The following is a 26,491-nucleotide window of genomic DNA, read 5'->3' on the forward strand; positions in this document are numbered from 1 at the left end:
AAATGGAACCTGAGAAAGCAAGGAGTCCTAATCCCTTTATTGGCAAGTGGGCAGACCGGATCTTATCCAAACGGAGAAGTGCATTTGTCAGCCTGGTGAGTTTTATGAATTAGACATCATCTTCCCTTCCTTGGGGACTTCCTGAGGGATGAGGGTTTGCATGGATGACACAGATTAAGTAGTTAAAGAGCACTAAGTCATCATCCTGAGCTCTTTTTCCTCCAGTCTTCTGGGGAATCATACAAGAATATCAACATATAGGCCATTTTCACTTTACCCATTTCAGTTAATGGTGATGATGACAATAAGAGAGCAATTGTGTATACAGTGAGGAATCTATCTATGGCCAAGCCTTAACAAAGTTACAAGTTTCCAAACATCCTTGGCAAGGAGGGAAGATCTGGAATCAGTAAGACTGTGTGAAAGCTTTTCCAGACCAAGTGCTCTCCAGCAACTGAGCCCAGGTTCCTCATACATGAGAAATGGAGATTATAATGGAGCTGTAGAACCAGTTTTAAGTCTGGAGACCTAATTTTGTGTGGAGGGGATGGTGCATTAATTTATTTGAGTTTCTGTCTGTGTCATTTCACACATCTGTAGTCACTGAACAATTTCTTCAAATAAAATCTTAATTGGGTCTTGAGTATTTAAAAAGAGATAGCATGGAAGATTGAGGGTCATTTTTAATTCTATGATGCTGAGTTGGAAAACCTCAGAATTTATGACCCTGGTCAACTCTAACAATTTTTTATTCCAAACCATAAGAGATTTTATAGTTCAAAGTATTTGGTAAAGTAGAAATGGGCTCTAAATGTAAGGATTATAATGCATTATATTGAAAAGCAGATTCATTATGACTCTTGAGTATATAGTTGCCTCTTCTCCACAAAAATTCAGTGTCTATTCAGAGAAAACTGTCTCTTAGACTCACCTGTTACATATTTTTTTTCTGAGTGAGCTTGTGCTCACAATCTTATGGTGACCACTTTCATTTCAAACCCCCTTTAAAACGGCCAGAAAGCTCGTCAATAGCTTAAATATCTTCACTAAACTAAAGAACTTTCAATGGCATATACTATTTGTATCGTTTAGCCTTGGCTATGTAACGAACTGGTCCAAAATTCAGTGACCAAAAAAAATAACTTTTTAGCTCACGATTCTCTAGTTTAATAATTTGGGCTGGGCTTCACTGGGTGGTCATTCTAATGAACTTAACTTGCTTTGGGGCATTCATAGACTGGTCAATTAGGAACTGATTGGTGATGTCATGTGTCTCTAGCAAAGAACAGACTAGTTCAGGTTTTTTCCCATGGTAGTTGGATTATATACAAAGCAAGAGAGCTTAAGAGTAGAAGCTGCAAGGTTTCTTAAAACCTACACTCAGAAGCGGAAAAATGTCAGTTTCACCATATTCTTCTGTTGTTCAAAGCAAGTCATAAGGATGACTCAGATTCAAAAGGTGGATATGCAGATTCTACATCTTTATGGAAAGAATAGCAAAATCATATTGCAAAAGTGTGTGCATGCAGGAATAGGTGAGATTATTGTGACCATCTTTCGAATGCACTATTGCCCTCACTAATGCCAGCTAATGTTTAAAGATAACATTTGCCTTTTTTATTCTCTGATATTTAAATAGGGAGTAGTATGTGAAAAATGCATTTTGGGACTCAAAATATATGCAAGTCATAAGGAAAGAGAAAATAAATCCAAGATCTCCACTCGTCTTTGCCCCCATAAAGCCTAATCTCCAGCTCAGTACTTCCTCATATGTTGCCTGTACACTTGAGTGGCCTCAGTCTCTGGGGATTCCCGTTGTCCATGTCACTGGAACCCATGACAGTTCTAGGGGATGTTGAACTCAGGTCATGATTTAATTGGGACAATGAAGTCTTTAGAAATGCACTGGTTTTGCTGGGCACAGTGGAATATGCCTGAAATCCCAATGACTCTGAAGACTGAGGCAGGAGTCCAAGACTCCTGGGCAATATAAGAAGATCTAGTCTCAAAAAACAAAGCAAACAAACAAAAAATACTTTGAAAAGCTTGTCACTAGGAAAGAGAGTGGCCAGGTTTTAGAAATAAATAAAAATAGCATAATGCATGTACTAGTATGAAAACTTTGTATAAAGACCACAGAGGGCTTTGATTTACTAACTTAAATCCATTAGCTTCCCTAAATCCCCTTTCCATTTGTGATACAAGTATATGCTTATGGTTGTGTTTCATATCAATAGGGTTATGTGTATATGGTTTTACACATTCAGTTGAGCAGTTCCTGAGCACGAGGTGCCGCAGGAAACAATAACAGATAATACACAGCACATACTAAGTGCTAGGCACTCCTGGCACTTATATATGTTGTCTCATTTAAGCTCACAATAAGCCTACGAGGCAGATTCTATTATATCCCCATTTACACATTAAGTTCACAGTGGTAAGTGACTTGCCAAAGGTCTAATTTATGAGTGGCAGAGCTGGGGTGTGACCATAACCTAAACCTAACCACTATGCTTTACTGTCTCTTAAGGGACATGTGACTTAAGCATATTGTTCTTTCGTTGACATAGATGGTTTCTATGCCCTGGTTTCACATATGAGCGACAAGTCTTTTTTTATAATTCTAGTCTTCCCTTGATATCCACAGAGGATTGGTTTGAAAATTTCCCCTAGATATCAGAATTCATGGATGCTTAATCTCTCATTTAGATGTCATAAGCATATTACCTGCCTATACCTCCTATATACTGTAAATCCTCTCTAAGTTACTTATAATGCTAATATGATGTAAATGCCATGTAAATAGCTCTTATTTACTGCATTGTTTAGGAAATAATGAAAAGAAAACGTTTGTACAAGTTCAGTATAGACACAATTTTTTTATTCAAATAACTTCAATTGGTTGAATCTGGAGGTGCAGAGGACCAACTTCATGGATACTCCTTAGATTCAGATTCAGTCTGCCCTGGGTTGAGATACATTCAATGGAAGAAGTAAAACATGAACAGGATGAAAAAAATGTAATACGGTTTTTAAAATAAAATAACGTAATAAATTAGGTTTAGGAAAAGTGCTGTGGGCAGTTGGGGGAAAGACATTTTTAACTGAAGGGTTAGAGATCTAGAAAGGTATCACAGAGAAAGAAAAATTAAATTTATACTTGGGCAATTGAGAAAACACATGAATATGCAAAGTAATTGCCTAAAGCATTTAGTAGTGCTAATGATTGGACTCACTGGTTGCTGTGGTTAGATCTGGAATGTTCCTCAAAGGTTCATGTGTCAAAGGTTTGGTCCCCAAGCAGCAGTGTTCAAAGGCAGGGCTTTTGGGAAGTGATTGGGTCATAAGAGCCAACCTCATCTGTGGATTAACCCACTGATAGATTCATAATTTGATGGCATTTTTGTGAGGTGGTAGAAACTGTGGAAGGTGGGGCCTACTTAGAGGAAGCAGGTCACTGGGGGTGTGCCCTGGAAGGGTATATCTTGTTCGAGGTCCCTTCCTCCCTCTCTTACTCTCTGCTTTCCAGTTGTCATGAGCTGAGCATCTTTTCTCCTCCACACCCTTCTGCTATAATATTCTGCCTCATCTCAGGCCCAAAACAATGGAGCTGGCAGACCTTGAACTGAAACCTGAAACCGTGAGCCCAAATAAATCTTTCCACCTCTAAATTGTTGTGCAGAGAAATTTTGTCCCAGCAACTAAAAGCTGACTAACACAGTGGTATTGACCTCAACAAAATGTCAGGAGTAAGTCTCTTTTGATAGTTTTTAACTATAACACATTAGAAAGTCAACAATCATTGATATAAATTATATATATATATATATATATATATATACATATATATGGAAATCACCCATAAATTACAAAATTGGAAATAAATGTTAGTCATCTGTGCTATGGTAGTTATATGCTATGCATTATAAACAGTTTATAAGTATAATACAATGTATCTAATAGATTAGTGATAAAATTTCCACTGAATATATGTATTAAAAGTTGGTTGTTTAGCCAGTTGTGGTGCACACCCATAATCCCAGAGGCTCAGGAGACTAAGATGGGAGGAACACGAGTTCAAGGTCAGCCTCAGCAATTTAGCATGGCTGTAAGCAACACAGCAAGACCCTGTCTCTAAATAAAATATGAAAAAGGGCTGGAGATGTGGCTCAGTGGTTAAGTGCCCCTGGATTCAATCCCTCCACCAAAAGACTTGTTTGTTTAATTGGAGCTGGAGATATCCATTGGTAAGAAAGTTGTACCTGCCTAACTTAGATAATAATTCAATAATTAAATGAGAAAATTTAATTATTGATAGTCTGCCATGAGGATGGGCTTCTTCAGAAGCTCAGATTGCCAAATCATGAGGACCCAGGTACCAATAGCTAAGAGAAAGGTTAATTAGGGATAGTTGTGACTATAGAAAGCAGGCCTCAACTTGAGAAGGCAAACAGATCACAGTGGAAGCCCTTGACTTGAAGTTGTTCTAAGAATTAAAAATAACATGATAGGAGATGGAGGATATGAGAACCAAGAATCAGATTGAGCTCTCTGTAAATAATTAAGCTTTGACAATAATTATGGTTCTTTGACATAATATTTCAAACACAACAACTCAAGTCCCTGAAAGCCAAACTTGGCTTTATCATCATTTTTGAATTAGAGAGGACTAGTTTTGGAAACCTTTAACATTCACTTAACAATTCCTTATTGATGCTTACTATAACCTAAGCATTTGCAAAATGTCAAAAAGCCTTGAGGTGCTTGGGGTACAGTAAAGACATTAAAACAGTGAAGTATCACTGTTACTACTACTGCTAATGTGGCTACTATTAGTAATAGTATATTAAAGACTTGAAGAGACCTACAGGGAGTTGGACAGGGTTAGAAAAGCAGAGGTTCTATCTTTCAGGGAAGTCCTCATGGAGAACATGTCACCTGAGCTGGATTTGCATCCACAGACCTTTTCAGTGGCCCAGGAGGTGGATATTCTTGTAAACAAAAACTCTGAGTGAGAAAGCATGAGGTAGATTTCTCAGCACACAGGGTGCAGGAAGGGAGACGGTGAGGGATAATGCTGGAAGGAAGGCTTAGGAAACACAGCACAAGCAGGTTATGGTTTGCATGCTTGTTTAGGTATTCTCATCATGAAGAAAACTTTTGTAAAATTTAAGTTTATCTTTATAATCTACAACAATCTGCTCATTCTAGAAAACTTGAAAAATGGATGTCAAAAGAAATAACTTTCTTCCTTTAATAATTTTTTAATTTCTTTGCAGTATTTTTCTCCACACAGATATCTTAATTTTCTATAAAACATTCCAATCACACTTAATTGTGTTTTTTTTTTTAACCCTACCTTAACCCTTATGTTTGAGACAGATCCTTCAGGAGAACTTTATGTCCAGTTATAGGATTATTCTCATAAGCAATATAAAGAGACAATGGAAGAAATGAAGGGACACTTTTTCCAGTTGCTGCTGTGAGGGGCCCAGGTTCTTCTGTTCTTCCAGAAGCATCTCCTGCCTGTGTCCTCATGAGTGATCTTGCCTAGTGAACATGTATTTTTATGGACCTCCTGACAGGCAGAGAGTCTTTGACAGTTCACAGAGCAATTTGCCAATCATCTATATCATCACTTCTGGGTTCCTGAGTTCTTAACTTTTTTTCCAGTTTTGGTTCATAGAGCATATCTTAAACCAGTAGTCCTCACACTGCAAGGTATACAGAAATAATCTGGGATTCTGGTTAACAGGCAGTTCTGGTCTGGAGAACTAAGGTGGGATGGAGGTTCTGCCTAAGAAACTGAGGTGCTGATACTACTAATTCACAGACCACAATGAGGAGCAACACCGTAGGGTACCGTTTTTCATGCCTAAATGATGCTTTTGTGACTTTCAAATGTGTAGAACAAATTAACTTATTCACAACCTTTCTCCCAAAAATCAATATAGATATTGCTTTATTTACTCTTGCTGCTGTTTCAGTGCTGAAAATACTGAGGCCATAGACACAGATATCTTGATTTGTTTTAGGGTCAACTAGTTTTGCCACTGGATGCTGAAAGGATTTGTTGCTGTTTTTGTTTTGCTTCACTCCTCTGCTTCATACATTTCAACCTGCGGTGTCTCAGAGTGAATCACTTGTCTTTGATTTTGCCTTGAATGCAGCAGAACTTTCTGCTTGTGCATTCAGGTAAACTCTGCAGCTCTGGAATGTTTTTCCATCTTGTCCTCAAACATCACATTTCTGAGCAATTGCTTTCTTCCCAATGTCCTTCAGTAATCCTGAGGTTGAACCTCTGGCCCTGTCTTACATAAATCATTTTCCCTTTTTATTTAATCTCTTTGGACTTTACAATCTAGAAGAGATTCTCAATCTTCAACATTCTAGATAAAAGTTTTCTAGATCTTTTCTGCTTATGGTTCTTACTACCAAAGTGGATATTAAGTCTCCAATGGCACATTTAATTTCCTAAAATACTTTTCTATTTTATCCATTTCCTATTTAGTTATCCTATTGTCTTTTTATGACAGATTTTCTTTTTATTATTTATGTTCTTATTTCTAAAAGGTAGTGCCTTTAAGCTTTTTTAGAACACCCAAAACTCCTTTATCCAGAAAAATCCTTTAGATGGTTGCTCTCCCTTGGTATCTCTAGGATAATGTTCTCTTTTCCCTTGCTCTGTAGTGTAATGGGCACTTATCATTCTTTTTTATCTCAATGTCTGAATTTCCTGCCCCCACTCCATTACTGTGTTTGGAAAATGTCCCATTTTCTGAGACAAAGTTTGCCTGACACATGTAGTCTGTGCATGTCAGAGACTCAATTTCTCAACCTTCCTCGCAATTAAGGCACATGGAGCAGTCACTGCCAGCCAGATGTACCTGCTCCAGGCATCCACAAAAAGAAGTTCAGGGAAGCAGAGTAGAACTGGCCACCTCCAGCTTCCAGAGGCATCATGGTAGCAGTTGTAGAGACAACACTCAGTGTCGGGGATGTTGGAAGAACAACACTGTCACCACTGGACCAGTTAAATAGTTTCATTCCTAGTAAACAGTCTCTGAACCTATCTTTAGTCTCCAAGTGGACTTTACTAGCTACTCAACATTGTTTTAATATATTTGTTTCTGGCTTAGCAAATTTGTTTTCTGTTTATGTTGTCAGAGTTCAATGGACTTCTTAAAACTGAGAACCCTGCCTTATATATTAGACCTTATGGTGGTGATTTTCTTTGCTTACTTTTCCTCAAGTGAGTGATTATCTGCTACTCTGATATGGGAGACCTTTGATTCCACCCTGTCCACTTGGGTCCTCATCAAATCCATTCCCTGAGGCAAGCTAGATGCCATATTCCATTTCTAGTTTAATTCATGGTTTTTTTAGGCTTCCATCCTGTGTAAGTCTGTTGGCTGAAACTGGAATTTTCTAGTTCTGAGAAAGTGGAAATAGAAGTCAATGGGGAAAGAGATGATTACACAGTACTCTGTTGGGCATAAGCCTTGTCCAGAGACCCAGAGTTTCTTCCATCAAATCAGATCAGAGAATCAGACTCAGTAGATTTCTAAAAGTTACAAATGTATATATACATGCAGGCTGATCAGCAGGTGATGAGGCAGGTTAGGATGAACCAGTTGTAGGACCCAAATGCACTGCCTGTATCATTGCTTAGAACAAATATCCTGAGACCAGCTCTGGGAAACCCACCCTCACTCAAGAGTCCTTCATGGACTTTGGATAAGGTCCTTGTCATGACAGATTACCTGATACCTGCCACCCCCTAATGCTTTTCTTTGTTCCTTTCTCTAAATAATCTTCTCCTCACTACCTCCATCCAAATTTCGCCAGTTCTATTTCCTCCTCCCTCATGAGCTCATCTTATTTTCTACACATTCTGTGCTGAAGCCACAATGAACTATTTTTAATTTCCTGATCCTACCAGCACATCACAATTCTGTCTTTGCATGTGATGCAGCCTTTGCCTGGAGCACGCCTAATCGCCCTACATTTCCTCACCTAACATACACCTACTCTTCCTTTAGGTCTCATTTTACCTATTGCTTCTTTCAGCAAATCTCGTCTGCCCTCCCACTCCCTAAAACCTGAGTGCACCTCCCATGGGCTCCCAGTATGCTCTGACTCATCCTTATTGTAACAGATAACACTCTCTATAGTATTGAATATACATTTGTCTATATCCTCAACTAGTCTGTGGTAAAACCCTAGGCCATGTCTTAGTCCCTGAGGCATCTCTGGTCTTTAGTCAATTACCTGCTTTATGATAGGTACTTGAAATATTTGAGAAAGAATAAAAGAACAATTAAATGCCAATGCTTCCCCACTCTAGACACTCAAAGGACTTTCTAATACAATAACTTTATACTCTGTAAATTATATGTGGTTTAATGGGCCCTTCATTCTTTTAGAGTAGGATTCAGGATACTTTAAGTGCCCTGTTTGGGAGGCTTCTTCATTTATAGGAACACAAAAAGGGTCCACTTGAGGAGGTCCTGTGTCATTGGACTTCCTAAACAAAAAAACTGATCACTTACACTGGGCCACTTTTGAGGGTGGAAGGCAATGCTATTCATAGTTAGCCTGAGGCAAAAGGCATAAGTTGAGATCTTCAAGGCAATTTGAACGTATAGTTACCCTATTTAACTCATAAAAAGTCTATTTACCAGATTATTAATAGTGACTTTGATTTAACTCTGAAGGTACTGGGGCTGGGAGGGTTTCTGACATCATACCCACTCTCTAGAAGGACAAACTGAGTTTGAAAGATTCTCACCTCACAGTCAACTAGGAAACCATACATTAGTGGCAACGACAAATTACTAACTGCCCAAGGGTCTTGATTCTCTTTATTATTTTCCCCAGTGAGTGTTGCTTGCCTTTTGATTAAGCAGGGAATGTAATGGGAGACATTGCAATCTAGATAATTTTTTGAACTGTAATAATTAGTCATCATAAAATAGAAAGAAACAAAATCAAATCTGTTTCTTCTTACATCTGCCACGGTGATCAAGTGTAATCCTTTAAATGTAATCAGAGATAGGAATGAAATGTCAAAGCCACGTGCTTTAAAGAATTTAATTGGGAATTCAGTCATCATCCCAAAGCAGCAACCACTTTTCTTCCTTAAGGAAAAGCACCCAGGGCATTTAGACAGTTCGGCAATTTTTATTTTAAGAGTTTGATGCTGGAAATGGATCCACATTCTATTTGGGGAAATTGAGGCTTATAAATATTGAATTTGGGTCAGTTTGTGATTTAGTAGGTCCATTTTTTTTTTTTTTTTTTTTTTTTGGTACTGGGGGTTGTATCCTGGGGCACTTTACCACTGAGCTACACCCCCAATTCCTTTTCTATTTTATTTCAAGACAAGGTCTCACTAGGTTGCCAAGGCTGGTCCTCTTGCCTCAGCCAACAGAGTCACTGGGATTACAGGTGTGCACAACCGTGACTGACAGTAGGTGCATTCTTATCAATAGATTGACAGATTAAAGGTCAGATAGACCAAGAGAGAATACTAGAGGTTGACTGTGAGACGAGTGGAAGGTTGAATAGAGATTATAGAATAGAAAAGCAGCATTGTAGTTGTGAACTTCAATACCAACTGTTCCATGCATGTGCATAGTGTGACAGTTTTCAATACACTTTTATATACATCATTATCATCATCATCACCACAACCACCATCAGCATCATCAAAATGTTATGCTATACTAGGGACTGAACTTGGAGCCTCATGCTTGTTAGGCAAGGACTCTACCACTGAGCTACATCCCCAGTCTGCCACTCATCATTTGATCTCATCCATGCTCTAAAGAGACAGAGGAAGGTGGGACAGGGATTAGGATCTCCTAGTAGAAGAATGAATGAATGAAAGGGTGACAGAGTAACAAATGCTCAGGAAGAAGAAATGACTTATCCAGGATCACACCTTTATCAGCAGAATCGTGTTGTCCCCTGCCTCTTAGCCTGAGCACCCTGCCTGTGCCAGGCAGTACCACATCTCCAGAGGAAACATAAAGAAAGGTGACCAGTCCTGTTTGAAATGTATGAATACTACCACACTGCTTATATTTCTGTTTAGGAAATCCTGAAAGTTTCTAGTTCTTTCTCTGTTTTGTTGCTGCACTGCATGTCATAGGCAAAGAAGCACTTAATAAACCATCTTGCTGAGGGGAAGCTAGATTTTGTACCCAGCTCCTTCTTAGTCCTCATGTTATAGACTGCAGCCACTCTAGGGATCTGGGACTGGAGGGGATCTGAATGGAAAGGTAAGATAGTAAGGTGATATAGTGCTCCATGACTCAACATGACAAGTAAAGTAGTATATATGCCTGACTGGGACGTCACAGGCTTCAAATGGAAGGTGAAAATACTAGCCCTTTCAGTTTACAAAACCGTTTTAAGGATGCAAACATGTGTTGCTGCCCTACTTCTAATAATATATAAATATTTTAATTCAAGTTTGTTTATTTTAGCTTTATGTATACATGATCCACATTTGAATTTCCCTGTTGAATATACAGTGCAGTGTGAGTGATTGACAGGAAAGCATACAATAGAAATTTGTGCTTGGAATTATCCTGGAAAAACACTTTGGAAGGTGTTATTTTGGAAGTTGTTGTGGTTTGGATCTGGAATGTCCCCTGGTTCACTCATGTAATGAAGGCTTGGTCTCTTATGCAATAGTGTTCAGAGGTGGGGTTTTGGGGAAGTGATTGGATCATGGACTCTGATCTCATCAATGGATTAATCTGGGGTTTTTTTGGGGGGGGTTGTACCAGGATTGAACTCAGGGACACGTGATCACTGAGTCACATCCCCAGTCCTATTTTGTATTTTATTTAGAGACAGGGTCTCACTGAGTTGCTAAGTGCCTCGCTTTTTGCTGAGGCTGGCTCTGAACTTGTGATCCTCCTGCCTCAGCCTCCGGAGCTGCTGGGATTACAGGTGTTCACCACTGTGCCTGACTGGATTAATCTATTGATGGGTCCATTGCTGATGGCATTCGTGCAACATGGGGAAACTTTAGGAAGTGGGGCCTTATTGAAGGAAGCAGGTCACTAGGAGCAAGCTCTGGAAGGGTGTATCTTGACTCTGCCACCTCACCCCCTGCTTCCTATTTGCCATGAGCTGAGCCTTACCTCAGGTCAAAGTCGACTATAGACTGAAACCTCTGAAACCATAAGCCAAAATGAATCTTTCCTCCTTTAAATTGATTTTCTCAGGCATTTTGTCACAGAAATTAAAAACCGACTAACACAGAGATCAACATAACCCCATTTTCCTTCTGTTTGGGGACTAATCAATGTTCACTGGATGAGCACTGGAAGCATCAGTTGGCTTTTAACTGGAAGCATGCCAAATAAAATATGGGGCTACCCTTAAACAATAACATCACTGTGTGAGAGGACATACTGTGAACAGAGACAAAGATTGTGAGAATTAAAGTAGCACTCTATTCTTAACAGCCTTGGTGGAAACTGGATGTAGTGGTACATCCAGCAACTTGGAAGGTCAACATAGGAGGATTGCTAGTTCAATGTCAACCTGGGCAAATGAGCTTAGTGGTAGAGTGCCCCCGAGTTCAACACACGGTATTGCAAAAATGAAAAATAAAGATAAATAAACAAATAAATAAATGAACCTTAATAGAGAGGACCACCTGTTGCATTTAAATTGTAACCTCTCTTCTCTCTGCTCACAATTTAAATGTGAATATTAAACACAAAAATGTTGGGACTCTACTGTACTGAGAACCTACCCTCAAAGAAGCAGACAGGGGGGAGAGAGGCTTTTAGGGTAGCTTTTAGCTGCCAGCTTTGACAACTGATTGGAGAGAGGAGCTAGGAAGAGAGAGAAGTCAAAAAGTAGTCCCGTGGTGACTGCATAGACTGGTGTCCAGTGAATAGAAACAGAGGTGTGGACAAAGTACTTCAGTGAGTTCAACTTTGAGCCACACTCCCACTGATGATTCTTAAATAAAGGCTTCTCTGCAGAAAAGAAAGAAATGAAAAATTTAAAAATTACCCGCAATCAGGAGCTTGCAAGTAAAATTAAGTGTATTCTGCAAAGTAAAAGAAAGTAGTATCATTCAATTTGAGGCCTACCCCATCACTTCTGGGAACACATTAACACAAACTGTCTCAGCTAGCTGAGTGAATGAAGGGCCAGAGTTAGAAAAATGGGTAAAAATATCATTAAATACTTCAAGATAATATCCCACTCCAACCATCTAGCATGGATTACCAAGAAAATTCAGGTAGCAAGTGAGGGATTATAACTTCCAAATATTTGGGGGATTTTTTTGTTTTAATTTATTGTCTTAGTCTTATTATAGATGTATAAGAAACTTAAAAATGATGCATTTATTATAAAATTTTGAAAATTAGATTCACAAAAATAAATATGTAAATGCATTCTACTGTCTTATACAACTAATTAGAACAAACAAAATAAAAAATCTTACCATTTAAAGGCAACTCCATTTAAATCTCCCAAATTCAGCTACAATTTTTTTTTTTTTTTTTTTTTTTTTTGGTACCAGGGATTGAACCCAGGGGTGCTTAATCATTGAGCCACTTCCCCAGCCCTTTTTATGTTTTATTTTGAGTCAGGGTCTCACTAAGTTGCTTAGGGCCTCAGTAAATTGCTGAAGCTGGATTTGAACTTGTGATCCTCCTCTGTCAACCTCCCAAGACACTGGGATTGCAGGCATGAGCCACTGTACCCTGTTTCAGATTCACTTTTATACAGCTATTTTTTCTACTTTAAAATAGCATATAATCAGAAAACAATATATGAATGTTCATAGCAATATCATTCATAATAATCCCCAAATGAAAATAATAACAAATGTCCAGTAGTTGATGAATTCATGAACAGAATGGCATATTAACACACTGGAATATTATTTGATCATAAAAAGTAAAAAAACAAAAAACAAAAAAAACCCTTAATACATCATGCTCCAACATAGATGAACCTTGAAAACCTGCTAAGTGAAAGAAAGCAGGCATGAAAATTCACACATTGAATGGTTTATTATATGAAATGTCGAGGATTGACATATCTACGGAAACAGAAAGTAAGTTTGTAGTTGTTTGACTTTGCAGTTGGGAATGGGAATGACTATAAATTGTTGTAAGATTTCTTTTTCGGTTGAAGAACTGCACTAGTATTAGAATACAGTGATGATTATACAATTCCATAATCATACTAAATTTCCTAAAACTACCTATGTGCTTAAAATGAATGAATTTTATGTTACGTAAATTATATTTAACTGGGCTGGTGGCACACAGTTGTAATCCCAGCCATTTGGGAGGCAGAGGCCAGATGATTGTAAATTCAAGGCTAGCCTTAGACTCTTAGTAAGGATGTAAGCAACTCAGCCAGACCCAGCCTTGAAATAAAAAATGAAAAGGACTAAGGATGTGACTCAGGGATAAAGCAACTCTAGGGTTTTTTTAATACCAAAAAAAAAAAACCACCTAAAATAATTATACTTCAGTTAAACTGTATATGTGTGTGTAGTGTATCTATATGATGGGTAGAATATATAATATATATCTACAGCTTAATTTTAATTTATATGTGTATATGTATATATGTATATATATGTGTGTGTGTGTTAAGAGATCTATCTATCTATCTATCTATCACGAACCTCTTTTCATTCATCTAAAACTGCCCTGAGGTCTGCTGTGATGCCTAATGAGTAGGTGACACTGGATTACAGCCATGAATGAGGCAGAGTGCATCCTAAGCCTATTCACAGATCCCCAAGAACCAGCAGACTTTCTTCCGCAACAACACAGTTCTGTGCAGCTTCCTAAAGGGACCAGTGAGGCCAGTAAGTGAGGTCTTGGCTGCATCCATCAAATCCTTGGACATCATTCTTCTAATGTTGTGCGAAACAAAACTGTGAGCTCCAGGTTTGTGTTCTCCAATGGGCCTAGGGTGCATGTATCTCCCGGCTCATCACCATCAAAGAAGGCTTGTGACCGAAGCAGTGGAATCAGTTCACACAACGGTCTATTGGTAAGTCTCAGCTAACTCATCTCAACAGACCCCACCCTCCCAAGCTGGTGTTATGTTTCCTTGTGTTAGCATGGAAAGTGGGGACTACATCTATTTTTTTCAACACTATACACAAGCCTAATACAGTTAGTAGGTTCATGATAGATACTTGTTAGAACAAAAAGGTGATATAAACTGTCTGCTTTTACCATCATGATCCAAGAAAGATTAAAGTTCTTCCAGCATCCTTGCTACCACAGACTGGACTCCACTGTCATCCTGCACTGTGTGACCTCTAAAAGTTAATTATAAAAAATAAAAAGTTGTTTCTTCTAGGTCCTCGCCTGACTTGAACTTACAAGTCAGCAGACTGGTAGCAGGGATGGAGTTGGAATGGGCCAAAATATTTGTGCAAATCTGATCCCACAAAATTTGCAAAATGCAAATACTGATATCTGAGTAGCCAGTCAGTGGAAACTTGGTAAAATTGTGCAAAATCCATGGGGCAGATAAAAGTAATCATTTGTGCACATTGGCCTAAATCTGCTACACCAACAACAGTAGGTTGTGATAATTTTTTTCCCTCCAGAAAAGATCTAGTACCAATAAAGGAAGAAAACATTTACTTAGGAAGTCTGATGACGTATTCTGTTTTTACATTGAGATTATTGTACTGTGAGGTATGAAGAATAAACAAAAATTTGTAAACTTCTTCATTATCTTTAATGCTGCATTTACAAAAAGCCTACCACTGCTATTTATCGTATCAAGTTTTTACCTATTTTTGAAGGGCTGATGCTTATCCAGTTGGGCTAGAGTCAGCATCATCCATGTCCTTGGTGCTATTATCTTGGGAAGAGAACTACACTCAACTATATAACAGAATATATAAAATACTAAAATTGTCATGTGTGCTTAGTTCTTCCTGGAAAAAAAATGACTGTACTGGTCAGCTTTTCAACACTATAATAAAATACCTGAGTTAGGCTACTTATAAAGAGAAGAGGTTTATTTAGCTCCTAGGTTTGGAAATTCAAACTTGGATGGACCCCACTGGTTCAGCTTCTGGTGTGGGTGGCAAATGCTGTCTGATTATGGATGAAGCACATGTGGGAGCAGTGGGTAAGCAAGGAACCAGGCTACCTGGGCTCAGGGTGGAATCTCAGCTTACTCAAGTATTAGCTTTGTATGAACAGCAAGTTACTTAGCTTCACTGGGCTTTAGTTTCCTGATGGATTTGACAGAGAAATAATGCCAATTTATGAAGGGTTTTGTGAGGGTTAAGGCCCTCACAAAAAAAAATCCCTAGAATACCCTGGCATATTATAAGTACTCAAAAAAAAGGAACTGCATTATTAGGTAGGTTAGTTAGCCATGAACAGAGGGTAAAGAGAGGAAGGACAAAAAAGGGCAGACGACAGACATTAAACTTATGCACCAAGAAACCAGGAGTTATAAAACTGAAACAGAAGGGAATCTTATCTAAAATGGGAAGCATTTGGGCATGAGAGCTAGAATGCCCAAACTTCCCCAAGCTGTAGATAAATAAAATCCTTTGAGGGAACAATTACTTAAAATCCTGGGGATCCCTAACTGAAACAGATGAGCATCAGAAAAGTGGAGTCCGGTATTTCAAGACCTTCCCCAACTCGAGTTAGTGATAACCCCTCAAGGGGCACTATTCTTTCCAGACCATGTCCTCATTGTCTCTTGGAACCAAGTCACCAGAATCCTCCCTATCTCCCAAACTGTGCCACAACCACCAAATCACTATGACAACCACAACACTGAGACCCTTAAAAAGGAAGTTTGCTGATGGGTAGCTAAATGGTAAGAAACCAGTTAAGGGGACAGGAACATTGAGGCAAGAACAGGGGATTCAATTTCTTTAAAAACTTCAACTCTATGGCACCATACATAGAGGATGTAAAGAGAGGCTTTAAGAGGTCCTTGCACTTCCTATGCTGTATATTACTTTCATCTTTCACTCTATTACATTTTTTGCTGACTACTGTTATTTCCCTCAAATTCTTTTGGGCGGATTCACAAGAACCAGCACCCAAGATCTACAGTGACTGCCCTGGCTCAGGCTGGCCAGCCTCCAGCCCCGTAACTGCATGAACTACTCAAAGATTGTTGTGTGTAGAAACTGTTAGTGGCTTCAATGGAATCGTGGGAATACAGCCTAGCCTGCCTAAAAATATTTTGTGCCATCAATGGACCAATGAAATTGCCACTTTTGGCCTTGAGAACACCAGTATTTCATCCTTAGACATGGGACCCCATTCCACCTGAAATGATGTTTCTTCTATCTTCTGAATAGGTAAACCAGCATTCCTCTAGTACTGGCTTTGCAAATTTACAGTTTCCTCCTGGTCCAAACCCCTGCATACAGCAAGTGTTAATAGGATGTTGAAAAAAAGTGACAGTACAAAAGAAACCAGAATAGCAAACAAAAATGAGATGTTGGTTTGGGTTACTACTGCATGCGGTTCACCAAGCATCCAACTGATGATGTTGTCACTTATACTTCTGGTGAGGGCTTTATGAATGGAAATTGTTTCTTGTGACTAACATTATGTAATGTGCATGCTAACACCATGCCCACCTGAGCAATTCATAAATATTTCAGGAGAAGCACAGTGATGTTCTCCACCACACCCATGCAACAGTTTTAACATAATTAGTAGCATTTCTGGGTCCAAAAGAGCACTCTTATAATGCACATGATGGAGGAAATGAATGAGTAATTATACCTTATTAAATTTTATTAATCCTCATTAGAACTCTATTATTCTTTATAAGTGGGAGAAAGAGGGGTGGGTGGTTGAGAAAATGCCGGTCAAATCCGTCATAGCTGATGAGAACTGAGTGAATCCATTCTCAATCTCATGTGATACTGGAATTTTTTTCATACTAAATAGTAATACTCAGGATGTGGGTTTTCTGAAATGTTTGATAGAATAAGTGAATTGTGTTGTGATAGGATTTGGTATTTTTAAAGTCTCAGAACAAAATCTCTTTAAGAGCTCATATTCCCCATTTTTTAAAACCAGGTTAGATGTAAGAATAGTTCATTATTATGTGGAATGGGTAGGTATCCCCACCCCCCAATATAGACAGAATTTTATTTAGGAAAGTAGATACATATTTAAGGAAACAATAGGGCAATCTCAAGAGAGATCCTCTGGGAGTAAAGCAGGGTATATGCATTCAAGAGAGGACGTGGGTCATCTCAGGAGTGAGAGGCACTGATTCTCAGAGAATCTCAGTCAGATTCTGAGAGAATCTCTCTCTGCCTTCAGATTCACATAATGTATGTGTAGATGAGAAAATGGAGAGGAACAAAGACTTTACAAAGAAATGCTAAATAAATGAGTCCAATAGCATGTGTTTTTACATTTATTTCCTTAATTCCTGTTAAAGGAATTCCATTAAAATCTAACCTCAAAAGAACCATGGATAGCAGTTTTCCTGCAGTCAACTCAAAGTGTATTCTCACCATGTATGATTGGAATTAGGTCCTGTTGGAGGTAAAGGTCAGGTAGATGGCATGGAAAGAGCATGGAATCCATCAGGTGCCCTGGAGCAGGGTAAGTGAATTCAGGTCTTGCTCAGTTATTTTGTGTTTGGCAAATCCTACATCTGAGTTATTGCCTTAAAGGTAGAAGATGGACTACAACTAATCCTATCCAACTAGCTTGATGATGTAATAAGACAGATGAAAAAGTGTTTTAATGATGTGCTGCAGGGAGGGATTTTTCTTTTAGATATGAACAGGATAGAAACACAAGGAAAGGAAGTCATCGGTTTGGAGTGCCTTCCAGGAAGTAACCCCTGGATACAGTAAATGGTAGTTCTCACCTTTGCTCACATTTCCTGAAGAAAAAAAAACTCCAACTAGAACCTTCCAAGAACAGGTCTATCTTTATTCAAACTAGTCCACCCAGTTCCCATACTTTTTTTGAAGCTATAAGTACAGAGCAAGCTGTAGACGTTTAACTCCTGGGGTTCACCTCTTTGAGCACTGGGCAGGGCAGAGGGAGTTAAATGAAGCAACTGATTGCCACTGTTCCTCGGGGCTCACTGTCAACTAGAACCTTTCAGGAATTGGTTCTGGGGCCAAGGAAGTATGAAATCACTTCACTGGGTGGTCGTCTTGCTTAGTCCGGTATCTAACCCGATTCACAGCTCAGGGGTTAGGAGGGCGTCAGGGCCTGTCTGCGGGCTGGAATCAGTCCGGAGAGGAGGCAGGGAACCTGGGTCCCGCTCCTGGATCTGTAGAACTTATGTGTGCAAGTCATTTCTTTTCTGCAAGTTTCAGCGTTCTGACGGGTGAAGTGAATGGGTTGAAAGTTTGTCTCTGCCAGCTCTAACATCCTGTAAGTTTTGAGTCTTGCTGGGAATCCGGGGCGGGGCTCACGAGGAGGATCTTCAAAGGGGATTCTTTAGCTCAGGATCATTCCCCTTATTTGGCGCCATAGTAGCAGACTCAAGTCCCCCATTTCTCTAGGAGCCCCTCAACTCGGGCGCTTCCTCCTACGTCTCCTTCCTCTTCCTCCAGTGAAGGCAAGCCTCCACACCTCCCTCTTTCCCTTCCTCCTTTGCAAGTTCCCTACATTCCCGCGTCTCCTCCTCTTCCTCCCAGGAAATGCAATGCCCTCTGTGCGCCCACCTTTTGGCAAAGTAACTGCCCGCTGCGGGCGCCCCCTCCCCCGCGAGGCGAGCGCTGCGCTGCGGCCCGCGGGCACACGCCTTCCCATACCTTACATGGACAAATGCGTGCAGGCAAAGTCAGGAATTCAGGCCCCTGACGTCAGCCTCCAGCGCTCAGGGCACCGCACGGGAGACCGAGGGGAGGGGGTGGGGACGGTGGGGAGGAAGGAGGGGGAAAGGCACCAACCAGCAGCCGCTCCAGCCTGCCGAAGTTTCACTTTTTGTCTGTGGGTTCGCTCCCGGGCCCCGCGCGAGCTTTCCCGGGATAAGTAGCTTAAGCGATCGGGGAGAGCCGAGCGCTGCAAGGTAAGGGCTGGCTGCGCGGCCCGGGACGCGGGGCGCAGGGCGCGGGCGGCGCGCTCGCCGGGACCCGTGCGGGGCGTGGGGCCGGGCCTGTCCGGGACTGGGGACAATGGGAGGGGGAGTGCCCCGGCACCTCCTCCTCCGCCTCTGCCTCCGCCTCCAGCCGCCGCCACTGCCGCTGCCCCGTCTGCCTCCTCCCTGAGGTATTGTTGCAAATCCTCCTTCCTTCCCCCCACCCTCCGCCCGCGGGCGCTTCAGGAACCCCCAGCCCGCCCCAGGCGCGATCACCTCTGGGGTGGCAGGAGCGCGGGGTGCAGAGCGCCCTGCCCCGGCCGCCAGGCCCGCGGTGCGGAAGTGCAGACCGCGGCCCAATCACCGGGTGCACGCCGTGGGGGAGGGGGACCCAGAGTTTTGGGGGAAGCGTCGATGCGGGGCTGGGCGGGGTTGGAGTCTTCGCGCGCCCCCTGCCCGGGCTTTCTGGGCGCCCAGGGGGCGGGGCCACGCCTAGCCGCTTCTAGCTTTCGCGGAATCTCAGTTGTCACAGTGGAAAGGGCCTAGAGATCCAGTCATTCAAGTCCGCCCATTTTAGAGTTAGGGCAACCGAGGCCAAGAGAGGAGGGTCTTTCCCGAAGTCATTCATTAGAGGCCGAGCCATAAATAAAGGTGGCTCAGGACTCCTATTTCCCTTTCTGTAAGCATTTCTAGAATCCCCACTGTGTGTCAGGCAGTGTGCTGGTGTGTTGGGCCCAGCTCTTACCCTCAGGGAGCGCTCAGCTGACCCAATAGGAAATACTAAGTGCTGGGGGGAAATGCAAGGATAGAATTTTTAAGGAAATGGACTTTGGAGTGGGCTGTGCTTGACTGTTGCTTTTGAAGGATGAGGAGTTTTCAGAAGCCAGCCAGCCAGGGAGGAAGAGCATCTCAGCGAGGCAAGCGCAGATCAGAGAAGACTGAATGAAGGGTGGGGAGTAGAGATGAACTGTAAATGGGGGCGTGAAGTTGGGGATAGGGAGGGGTATGACCTGAGGAGAGCTCATCCGTGGAATGGTACTTGGGTTCTTGGCCAGAGTCAAGTCTTTGGACCCAGGATCCCCCCAAAATTCTAGTTTCCTTTCCTTAGGAGGGTTCTGCTACTTTCCCTCCAATAGAAAAGGATTAGCAAGAACTCAGGGTTATTTTTGAGCTACTTTCCTTAACCAGACTCATTTAACATTGTTTCCATCCCCTTACTCTTTTGATCCACCTACTCCCTTTTCTAGATGTCTTGCCGGTTCAATAAAATTAATTGTCACAAAGGTGTTAGTGATTTACTGCTTTTCCTCTCCCTGCTCATGTGCATTTTAAGAAAATCTTTAGAGGAAGGAAGGGAAGTGGATAGGTGTGTCTCTAAAAGGAGCCAGCCTGAGCCCTCTTTCCCATTCTCACTTTGCCTCACCCTTACAGGTAGGGAAACATGTAGTGTTGAGTGTCAGCCCTAGAGCTAAATAAGGGTGGACCGAGGTGTGGGTACAGAATACCCAGTAAGGTTCTCTCCGTCCCATCAAGGGCCTCCTTGCAGAACTTATGCTGGCACCAGGGCCAGTTAAGAGGAGATTATGTGTCTTGCGTCTAATCCTTGCAAGGCAGTCCTCAGCTTCAACGCCCAATCCTCTCTAGTCTAGAATGTAGAGTCTATAAGTGGGATTAGCTGTTTGAATGGTAGGGGTACAAAGGTCGGACTCCCTGTAAATAGAATGGGCTTAGCGTTGACCTTGGGGGTAGATAGAGGAAGGAGAAGTGGAGCAGCTGAGCTGATTATTATGGTGGGAATGAGTAAAATTGTTCTTGGAGTCAGATTCAGGTTGAGAGGTGATCCCTGTGAGGGAGGGAGATGTTTCTAGGAAGTAACGGGTGGGAGAGAAGACTTGATTATGAAGGACTTTACAAATGCCAGGCTATTGAGTTTGGATGTGACTGGAAGCCATCATTTGAGGGTTTTGAGCAGGCTGGAACATGATGTAGAGGGGATTTCTGGCATTGGGAAGCCTCCTGCTGCCCAGTTTCAGTGAGAAGTGATAATTTGGTTAAGAATATTATCATTTGATGTTTTTTCACTTATTTGACATGTTACTGAGTACCTATTATATGCCACTTACAAATATGAAAAATTTGTAGCAGGATTCTGTTTTCATTAAGGTAAATTATATTAAATTAATCCTGAGACATACTTTTTCACATTTTAATATCACTAAATCTGGTTGTCTTATAATCATGGATGTGTCATAGTTGAAGTTTGTTTTTTCATTTTCAGTTGATAATGACACATCTTACAGTCAATGATTTAAATTTGATAAAATTTGTTAGTCATGTCCTTTATGAATGTATAATACTTTACACACACTTTATATAACACTTCAACATCATCTATTCCATTTGAATCGCCAATATTCTCTGAGAATTAAGCCTGGTGACATAACCACCTCCATTTTAACTCTTATCCAAGGTTATCCAACTAATTAGGGATGTGCTGAAAATTGCAGTCTCTAACTTGTGATTCTTGGTAGTAACGTGACTTTATCCTGCTGGGAAATTAACATGGGTTAATTGGGAATGGGGAAAGAATCTGATTTGGTTTGATTTCAGAGCTAGGACTCAGGGTGCTGGAATGTTGAGGGAGTTTTGACCAAGGGCGATGTATAACTCTTAAGGTTTGGGAACACCCCTTCACCCATAGATTTGCTGTTTTAAGTAGAAGGACAGTGAAATGGAAACTGGTAGGTAACGTGGTAAAAACAAGGGCTGGACATGCAGATTTTACCCACAAGGAAGAATAGTGCACCAAGCACACACTTCTTGAGTCTGCTTACTGTGTGCCAGAGCTGGGTAGGCCTTGGGTATACAGATAGGAGGAGGGCATGGTCCCTGTCCCTTGAGGAGCACAGGGGCAGGTGAATGTGGTGGAGTGGGGGTCGTCAGTGTATCAAGTGCTGTCAGTGTGTGTTCTGGCTGCTCTGTACCAAGGATGGCCAAACTCAGGGAAGCCTGCATAGAGGCGGAGCTGTCTGAATCAAATCTCTAGGACTGTTGTAGTCAGCTTTTTCACAGCTGTGACTGAAGGACCCAACCAGAACAACTGTAGTAGAGGGAAATTTATTTGAGGGTTCACGAATTCAGAGGTCCTAGTCCATAGAAGGCAGGCTCCATTTCCCAGGACTTAAGGCAAAGCAGAACATCATGGTGGGAGAGTGTGGAGAAGGAAGCAGCTCACATTATGGTGGTCAGGAAGCAGAGAGAGCTCATATATGCTCAAAGCCACGCCCCCAAGTCCCACTTCCTCCAGCCATACCCTGCCACTTCAGTTACGACTCAGTTAATCCCTATCAGGGGATTAATTCATTGATTGATTTAAGACCCTTACAACCCAATCATTTCTCCTCTGAACCTTCCTGCATTGTCTCACACGTGAGGTTTTGGGGGACACCTCACATCCAAACCATAAGAAGGACTAAGTAGGAATTGTCAAAGGGTAAGAATGGAAGGTGAGAGACCTGCGAGGCAGAGGGTAACATGGTTGATTTTCAAGGCTGTGTTTTAATGGCCGGCATGAAGAAGACTGTGGGAAATGGAGAAAGGGGAGGACTCTTAATTTTTGGTAGAAGAAATGTTTATATTTAGCTCATAGGCTATAGGAGCCATTAGCTGGTTTCTAAAGCTTTGTGATTCACAGAACAAGGCTAGTCAGGGGCTCTGAAACTATCGCTGTGGAATTAAGTATTTGATGGTAATGTGGGAGGCATAGTAACACTTACTGGTTCCAGTAACATAGATGGATGATTGAACGTGAGACTTTGACCCAGGACAGTAATTAGACTCTCAGTCAGGCATGTGCATTGGTGGGTGGGGACTTTTCCTGGAATATAGTTTTGAATGCTACGCTTTGCTGGAAGAAACTTGCTACAAGGAACTTGCTAGAGGTGAGGAAGAGGGAGGAAATATGGTGCTGCTGCATGCAGTAAGCTAGGACCTGGGTAGAAATCCATTGATATGCAGGTGCATAGGAGGCAGAGAATGTGAGGGGATGGGAAGGGGGGAAGGGTGGAGGAAGGGATGTGTGTAGTGGGAGTTGCCCAGAGGACATGACTGGTGCATTACTAATGCGGGTCACTGAGATGAGATTGGAGGGTGGATGGGTGGTAGAGGCATTAATGTGTTGAAGCAGGTAAACTGTAAAATTGAAGCTGGAAAATGTTTATCTACTTATCATTTGTAATGATAGTATATAACTTTAGGCAGTTTGAGTGCTGCTGTATGATTTTTAGCTACCATATTGATTCATTGAAGTAGATTTTATGAGTGTTATACTTTGGATGTGGTTTGTTCTCCAAGGGTTCATGTGATAGAGGTGGGAACTTTAGGGGATGGACCTAGTGGGAGGTCCTCAGGTCATTAAGGATGTGCCTTGGGAGAGATTAAGGTGGTGCTTTGGAAGAGCCAGCCTGATTTGAATTGCTCTTTGGCTCCCTGTTTGGCAATGTCGTCTCTGTCCCCTGATATGCTCCCACTATTCTGGTACCACTTGCCATGAGACCTTCACCAGAACTGACCTGATGCTGGTGCCATGCCCTTGAGTTTCCAAAACTGAGAGCTAAGTAAACCTGTTTTCTTTATCAACTCCCCAAGCTTCAGGTATTAAGTTATAGTAACAAAAAACGAACTTCTACGATTATCGGTCTCATTTTGCTGGTAAGAAAATGAGTTTGGTGAGTTAAGGTTGAACAACTAAGTAACATGACCAAGTTTCAACTCTTGCTTGATTGCTAGCCTCTTCACCACTCCTTTCTGTGCCCACAGCAGAAAGAGTTCAAACTGATATTGTTTCTCAGTGTTCTCCTCTGGGATTTAATTCAGTACACACTCATTGGGGCTTGGTGGGATCACAGTTGAGGATTTCCCTGGAAGAGTGGCTTCTCAGTTACACATTAGTACCATCCTACCTCCTTCTCTCTTAAGCTGCCACCATGCCCTCTATCTTTGGGTGTCTTCTCTCTTCAAACCTAATTGGGAGGACTGAGCCTCTGCACCAAATGATCTGATCCTCTCAATAATGCCTATTTCCCCAGTCGATTGTAGGAAATCAGGATTTGATGTACCCACAGAGAAGCAGGTTGGGCTGTAAAAAAAGTGGTGGGGATTCTCCATCTCTGTAATAACCCTTGGTTTATGGCTCCTGGAACAACTCTGGAGTTGAACCAAATCCCTCCTGTTGGACCGTGCCCTTCTGTGGGTCATGTTGATCTTTTCCTTCAAGAAAACTTTCTGGTTCTGGACTCAAGGAATCAACTCCAGTCCTTGCTATTACTTACCTGCCTCAGGTCGGTCATTTGCATTTTGATGATTCATTGATAAATGTATGAATGAGTTGCTTGTTCTCTGGGGAGAGGAGGTAGACCCCAGGAATGGCACCTGGTGATATGTATAAGACCTTGTCTTTCGTATGTTTGAATTCCTCTCATCTCTGATGCCCTGAAGATGTTTAGTAGCTGTTTGTTAAGTGAATGAACGATGTCTGTTGATATTATATAAATATGAATCACCACTTTGCCTTAAATATTTGCTTTTCTATCTCCCCTCTACTTTTAAATAAGTTTCTTGATACTTACAAAGATGTTACTTTATTAAGGGCTATATCCCAATGCCCAGAATAGTGCCTGTCACATGATAAGTGCTCTGAAAGTATTTGCTACCCGAAGAGAGGGAACGGCATAATGGTTCATTGCCACCGCAGGATAGCACTCGTGGCAAAGGGGACCGTGATTTTACTGCCTAGAACCTTGGGCCTACAGAGATCCTGGACTGGGTGGAGAATCGCCTGTGCTGTAGCTGCCACAGATGGCACTGGGCAGTGCTTTCAGTAGGGTGAAGACTGGGGAACTGGGAATGTGGGGTTGAGGGTGCCAGCTTAGCTAATTGAGGGTGCAACTGGCCTTTCACTTTTCCTTCCTACAGCCAGGCAGTTTTATTAATCTGTTTTCTTAATCCAGGTGTTCACTTCTGCTATTCTCCCTTCCTATATCTCCAGCCTCTTGTCTCCACCTGTTGTAAGCCTATGCTCCTTTGATATCAAGATCAAAATCCACCCTGTGCCATGAAGCAATTTCCAGAGTCCTTACCTCTTCTACCCCACCTATGTGTGATCACATGCAACTCCCTTTCTTGTATTAAGTTCATTACATTTGTACCGAGTGACTACCATATGTCAGGCAGAGGTGCTGGATCCTGGCTTAAAAGGGAAACAAAGACAGACTATGTTTTTAAGGATCTTTATTCTAATGTAGAAGAGAGACTGAAATACACTGTGCTAAGGCCCTAACAAAGTAATGAGCAAAGGGCAAATGGGAACATTTAAGACAGGAGTGACTCACCACCTAGAGGAACTGATGAATACTTTTGAAAAATACTTATAGTTTTGAGGAGTGAGTAGGAGTTCTCATGGTAGACAGGTGGAAGAGCTTTCCAGGTAGAGGGACATTGATATACATGCACAGGCCTGAGAACTAGAATTGTTTAGGGATAAAAAACTGTATTTGGAGAACACTGTGAGGGTCTAGGAAGGTTAGATGATCAAGGGTTAGTAGGCTAAGGATCATGACAGAGGTGAGAAAGAGAGAAAATTTTATTATTTTTTGAGCAAAGAAAGACATTGTTTGATCTGTGTTTCAGAGAGCTCTGGTGACAGAGGGATAGTAGGTCAAGGGCAGAGGCAGTTTAGAGGTTACTGAAATGTTTAGGACAGGGAGATAGGCCTGTACCATATCGGCATAGTAGAGAGAAGGAAAAACAGATTCTAGAAACTGTTTGCTATTAGAATAATATGAGGTAGTTTAGTTCTAGTATCCTCCCCCGCCCACCCCCCCAGTTTATCAGACTTGGCTGCAAAAAAGTATTTTATGAACAACGAAGCTTGTAGTCAGTAGGAGAAGCCCCAAACAGGTGACCATTCCTGCTTTATAAGTATGGGCTGGGGCCTTGGTAGTCACAATGACCTAATCCCTTATTATACAGAGAAGGAAATTGAGACCTAAAGAAAGAAACAGACTTTGTTAGTCACATGTGATCCTCATTCCCAGACCAGCCCTCTTTCCAAGGTGTTTTTCATTCTCAGTTACTGCTGTACTTGACACACACACCCCTTCCCCCATCTCCCAGGAGCTTTGCTTTGGAGAATTTGGGGAGGGGATATAACTGGGAGATCATTGCATCTCAGTTTTGGATCTTTTGCTTTGCACTTTGAAAACAATGTGATTAATGTGGTTCTGGTTATTTGTCTTATTGTCTGGTTATTGTGTCATTGACATTGTGATGTCTGCCACTTGCTTGCAGGAACCAAGCTGCTGGATCTGTGCTAGCTTCAACATTTCTTATAGGTGACAGCTCCCTGCCTCCTTCCCACCATTCT

General features: G+C 41.5%; 1 protein-coding gene across 6 annotated transcripts in view; it reads left to right on the forward strand.

The window, feature by feature from the left end:
• Positions 1–18,906: 18,906 nt before the first annotated feature.
• The window catches only part of Lpp (LIM domain containing preferred translocation partner in lipoma), a 651,895-nt gene continuing 644,310 nt past the window's right edge, over positions 18,907–26,491 (forward strand). For 3 of the 6 annotated variants that reach the window (XM_047563184.1, XM_047563190.1, XM_047563192.1), the window contains exon 1: positions 18,907–19,059. The gene's annotated coding sequence lies outside the window, so the exon portion shown is untranslated. Of the gene's footprint in view, positions 19,060–19,100; positions 19,260–26,491 lie in introns of those variants that run through there. The other 3 variants (XM_047563186.1, XM_047563189.1, XM_047563188.1) reach the window with 2 other exon arrangements.

The sequence above is a fragment of the Sciurus carolinensis genome, chromosome 9 (genome assembly GCF_902686445.1).
Source record: "Sciurus carolinensis chromosome 9, mSciCar1.2, whole genome shotgun sequence".
Lineage (NCBI taxonomy): Eukaryota > Metazoa > Chordata > Mammalia > Rodentia > Sciuridae > Sciurus > Sciurus carolinensis.